The 5,532-nt window shown below is 42.2% G+C and overlaps 1 long non-coding RNA gene across 1 annotated transcript; it reads right to left on the bottom strand.

Annotated features, from left to right (window-relative positions):
• Nucleotides 1-1,647: 1,647 nt before the first annotated feature.
• On the bottom strand, nucleotides 1,648-5,115 carry LOC117249895 (uncharacterized). Its single transcript, XR_004501014.2, has 3 exons — nucleotides 5,032-5,115; nucleotides 1,921-2,104; nucleotides 1,648-1,796 (listed from the first exon to the last, which is right to left on the bottom strand). It is a non-coding gene; the product is annotated as an uncharacterized LOC117249895 (long non-coding RNA).
• Between the last annotated feature and the right edge of the window lie 417 nt (nucleotides 5,116-5,532).

The raw sequence follows: 5,532 nt of genomic DNA on the forward strand, positions 1-5,532 counted from the left end.
TTTACTCCCTAAACCTAACCTACATAACTTTACTCTAACCCTAACCCACGTAGCTTAAGTCACCTTAGCCTAAGCTACGTAACTTTACTTGCCTAAACCTAGCCAACCTAACTTAACCTGCCTACATCTAACCTATGTACCTTAAGTCGCCTAAACCTAATCTACATAACTTTATTTGCCTTAACCTAACTTACGTAACTTTACTTGCCTACACCTAACCTACATAACTTAATTCTATACCCAGCCTACGTAACTTTACCCACCTAAACCTAATCCATGTAACTTTACTTGCCTACACCTAACCTACATAACTTTATTCTAAACCCAGCCTACGTAACTTTACCCACCTAAACCTAATCCATGTAACTTTACTTGGCTAAACCTAGCCTACTTAACTTTATTTGGTAAAACCTGGCCTACTTACCTTAACCAGCCTAAACCTAACCTACGTCACTTAAATCGCCTCAACCTAAGCTGTGTGGCCGTTCTTGCCGAGACCAAACCTACATTAATTAACCCTAAACTCAGCCTACGTAACTTTACCCACCCAACCCTAACCTACATCTTTACTCTAAACCAGCCTACGTAACGTTATCCACCTAAACGTAACCCACGTAACTTTCCTTGCCTAAACCTAGCCTACATAACTTGACCCTGCTAAACCTAACCTACGAAACTTAGGTCCCTAAAACCTAAGCTACATAACTTTTATCGCCGAGACCCAACCTATGTAAATTTACCCTTAACTCAGCCTACGTAACTTTACTACCTTAACCCACCTGCGTAACTTTACTCTAAACCTAATCCATGTAACTTAAGACGCCTAAACCTAAGCTGCGTAACTTTTCTCACCTAAACCCAACCTATGTAACTTTGCTCTGAACTCAACCTATGTAACTCTACCACTTAAACCTGACCTACATAATTCTATGTTAAACATGTAACTTTATTTTAAGCATGTATCGTCAGTCTTGGGGTGCTAATTTGTTAGATATCATATGAACCATTGTATGTGCATTTTCATGAGACACCATAAGAACCATTGTATGTGGATATGTTGCCTGAGCTTTAATTGAAACAAAACAACCAGTGTGGTGATGGCAAATCCTGCCAGAATTTAACATCGCCACATAAGCAAATGGATTTTGTTTGGTCCCAGATTTGTTTTCTATCATGAATCTGCCATTAGGTTATGAGTTTTGTGTCTGGGCTTGATTGGATTCTTCCCGCTCTAGCACATGAAGGCAGGGCCAATACTAAAAAGCTGCTGAGCTTTCATGTCTTTTTTCCTGTCAGGCTCAAACATGGTCAGTCCCATAAAAGTGAAATTACAGCGCTCATTGTAAAATAAATCCATACTTGAAGATGTATCATTAACCCAAGGGGAAGTGAAAAGGAGCTACAATATAACATGAGCCTAATTTCATCATTACTGATGACAGTCATTACCATTAAAGCTTTTCATTATCATAATCATTATTACAGCACCAATAACAGAGTAACTGTGGCCACAGGGAGGGCAAGGGGCTGAATGAGAAGAGGATCCTGTCACCAGTTTGTTGTTAGTCATTAATATAGGAGTGGAAGGATTCAGTAAAACAGTATCAGGGACTGAGTGTGCAATATAGATGTTCCCCAGGATCTGTGTGCACCAGGTAATAGCATAATATCTTATATATGGACATTTTCTGTATTCAGAAATGGAGAGACTCACTGGGGACGGGACCACCACAGTGCAGATATTATGGAAGATGTTTTTTCGTCAGGATCCAGGGAGATGATGCTGAGGAGGAAAGCTGCAAGAAATTCAAATGAGATTAGTACAAGTGTCATGGTGGTGTCACTAACACCGAAGACAAATAAAACTGTTACAGAAACAATAAAACTATTACAGAAACAACCAACCAGCGGCCCACTCACCCACAAGCTGAACATCCTGGAGGAGGATCTCTCTTCACCCCCCTGAGGAGCCTTTCTGTGTGAAAATTGAATGTTCCCCCCCTGCCTGTGTGGGGTTCCCCGGGCTGCTCAGATCTTCTCCCACAGTCTGAGGATATGCAGGTCAGGCTGATGCTGTCCATAGATGTGACCAGCACCTGAAATTCTAAAATAAATGTTTGAAGACGGTCACTCGACTTTTTGACTCATTATTTCCTAAAATCTTCCAAGAACATTACTTGAAATTGGCTTCGCTATTGATTTACCCCATCAAATCACTGCATTGGCACCCTAAGACAGATCTTTGCAATCACCACCCAATCAGGAGGTAGCACTCACACAATATAAAACCCCAGCACACCTGCTGTTCATCTCACTTTTTCACTTGGCTACCTAGAGTGGTAGAGCTCAGTTACAGTCACAGCAAGCTATGCAACTTGTGCTCTTTGTCTCTGTCAGCCTTCAACAGCCACAAGACCTGCATTTGCCACGGCTGGCGTCAATAAGCTGAAGCCAGGGGATGTCTTGTGCTCAAACAGCGGCAGCAGTTCAAGGAGTCTGTCTGCTTCCACCGCACCTGCCTGGCGCCAACAGGGGGAGGCAGCGGCAGCTCCGTGATGAAGCCCTACAATGGTGTCGAGGAGGACCATGAGTGGGTGTATAAGGAGGAAGACCCAGCCACCCTGCTGCTGAGCACAATCCTCTACCTCCACATCTGCTCTCCAAAAGCCCTGTGAAGTATTTTATCCACATCCTCACTGCTCAGTCACGTGCCAAGCAGAGGCCACGTGTCAACTGCCCAGCCATGGCACCCAGCGGGTGGCTAGCCCTCATTTCCATCCAAGAGCGACAGAGCAACGCAGTGCTATGCCCTTGCCATCCTGGGGGTGGCACTGTTGACCAACATGGCCTTTGTAGTGGGCTCGCTAAACCAAATTCCCAACAGGTAGACTAAACTTGCCACTGAAGACATTTTTGAGATCCAGCCGACAGCGTTTCCAGGCCTAACAAGAGTTTAAGTGTGTGTCTTATCTCAAACTAAGACTGTTAGTTGTGCTAACTTACAGTTACTATATAGTAAATTTAAGTTAACTTGTGTCGCTGATAACCGGTGGTGATGGGGTCTTAAAAAAGATATTAAATTAAACTCCAAGATTCGTGCATATACTCTGCATTCATATTTTTAATTTCAAAGATAAAACCTTACACTCACTTTACACCTCTTTTTAGATATACTCTATTGTAAAGGAGATCATTCTGCACATGGATCACAGCAGGGGAACATGAATGAATGACATTATGCCTTACTTAAAGACAGAACCCAATTTCCTCTTAATCTTGACTGATACATTTTTAGTCACAGTGAATCCACCTGATAAAAATCACGAGATATAAATTGCTAATTATAACCTGTGAGTATTGTTAAGTTCTGAGCACCGCAGCCGGCCACCCATCTATTACTGAAGCATTCAAGTGGTAATTTGGGTTTCTGCAGGCAAGTTGTGGAGGGTTTTTATAAGGCTGTGTAAGCAGCTCAGCTTGCATCAAGTGTAGATCTCTGTCGCCCTGAATTCACAGTTTCTAAATAACACGGACAGGCGAATCTTTAAATCATGGTGATTATTTCGTATAATGGCTTTCCTGCTGTATTTTTTTCATTTTAGAGCAAAGAAGCGAACCTCGCTAATGTGCCATTCAGTATTTATGAATAAAACTTGCACAGCCTGCTTAAGTCACTCAGAGTTGTTATTTTTAATCAAACATACCTAAGTGACTCAGTGGAAGTGATCTGAACATCAGGCTGAGGATGAAAGCCGAGCATTCTGTAAACAAGCAGTCCAGTCTGGATGCACTTCAGCTCTGATACACATCTCATGCTGCGCTACATCTGTGTGCACTGCAGCTCTTTGACCTTGGATGTGGCTCAGTGGAAGAGCATGTTTCACACATATGAGGTCCACGATTAATCTCCTGATTCATTAGGAGAGTACGGTGATACTGAATCTCACTCTGTCGTCTTTAAACTAGAGGTGCCAGGTTACAGGCTCTTTAGATCTTTGCTCTGCTGACCCCAGTGATAAGAAAATGTCCCCACCGGGATGAATAAAACTGGTGTGTGGACAGCCATATTAAACTATATCATGGCTTGGCATTCATTGTTGATGCAGCTGCTGCTCCTGGGAACCAGAGCAACCACCTCCCTGTAACCTCTCGTGATTTGTTGCACCTCCTACCCAACCCATATTTCTGATTTCAGCTCAAATTCACAAGAAAGCCCCTTGTTCAATTCCCTTGAAAGAACCCAAGATAACATTAATGCGCAGCTGTCTAAATAGTATGCTGTCTGAGAGCAAATTCTCAATCAGATACAGCCTCTGAACAGGCCCATTAACGGGATTAGCAAATAGCTTTTCAGCAAACGAGGCAATGATTGACCTTGCAGTGATACTCGGATGAACAACCTGTGAGCTCGGCTGATGCGCACCCAGCTCATCGAGTCTTGTTGCACTACACGGTTCTGACATCCCACTAAGTGAGCTGTGAACGACTGACTTAAAAGAATAACTTAACCAAGACATCAGTCTTTAGCAGGCCTTTGATAACGGAACGTGCAATTTGCAGAAACAGAATCTCTGCAGAAGCAGCGGCGCTTTCCTGCTGCTTACCACCTGTGTTCATGAACTAAGAGAAGAAGATGGTTCTCATTATTTCTGTCTCAATAATATTCTACCCCTGACACAGGCAGACCATTTGCTAATATTAGAGACATATAACATACAACTAGTACATATCTACCCATCACTGAAATTGTGTAGAGCCATGCACACACCCACACACTCACGACAAGCACCCTGAAATTAAAGGGAGTCAGTCAGTTGAAGCAACCAATATTGTTTGGCTTGTTTAAAGTGAAAGTTTTGAGGAAAAGCACATATCATGCAGGCTTTTATTCATAAAAACATTTTTATCCAGGCTACACCCCCCTGCTTCCACAGTCTGTGGCAGAATCAATCAATCAACCATATAAATGTATTTTAGATGGCTGTGGTAAAATGTATTTATGATTAATATGTATGTGTATGTGTATTTTACCTTGCATCAGCTTGGAGGCCCAGGGGATCCAGGCCTGGGAGAGAGCAGCTCGTGTGTTTCAGAACCAGTCTGCTGTCAATTTTCTGCCACAAAGAAAACACAGTTGTAAATATGTTTGTGTTTTTAAATGGGAATTTACCTGTGACTGATCCAGTAATGTGATGTTGTAGAAAATGGATGCTTGCCGTTAATAAATGAGAATCGTCTCCTCCCTGCGAACATCAGAGTATTGTGGGAAAATGATTCTTGCTAAAACACAGCTTTTGTTTTTTCCACACTTGAATCATAAACTGAATTTAATAATGAACACAGTTTGCAAAGCTTTGAAAATTATTTGTTGAGCAAAAACTGCATAGCATAACATCAATCTAAAGCTAACACAAAGGTAAACATCAGCCCCAGTTTGAGATTGTCTCTTTAGATGAACCATTTTGTTCTGTCAATCAACAATCCCACAGGAGGAAATCCATCACAGCAGAGGCAGAGATACCAATTTGTCAT

Source organism: Epinephelus lanceolatus, chromosome 24, assembly GCF_041903045.1.
Source record: "Epinephelus lanceolatus isolate andai-2023 chromosome 24, ASM4190304v1, whole genome shotgun sequence".
Lineage (NCBI taxonomy): Eukaryota > Metazoa > Chordata > Actinopteri > Perciformes > Serranidae > Epinephelus > Epinephelus lanceolatus.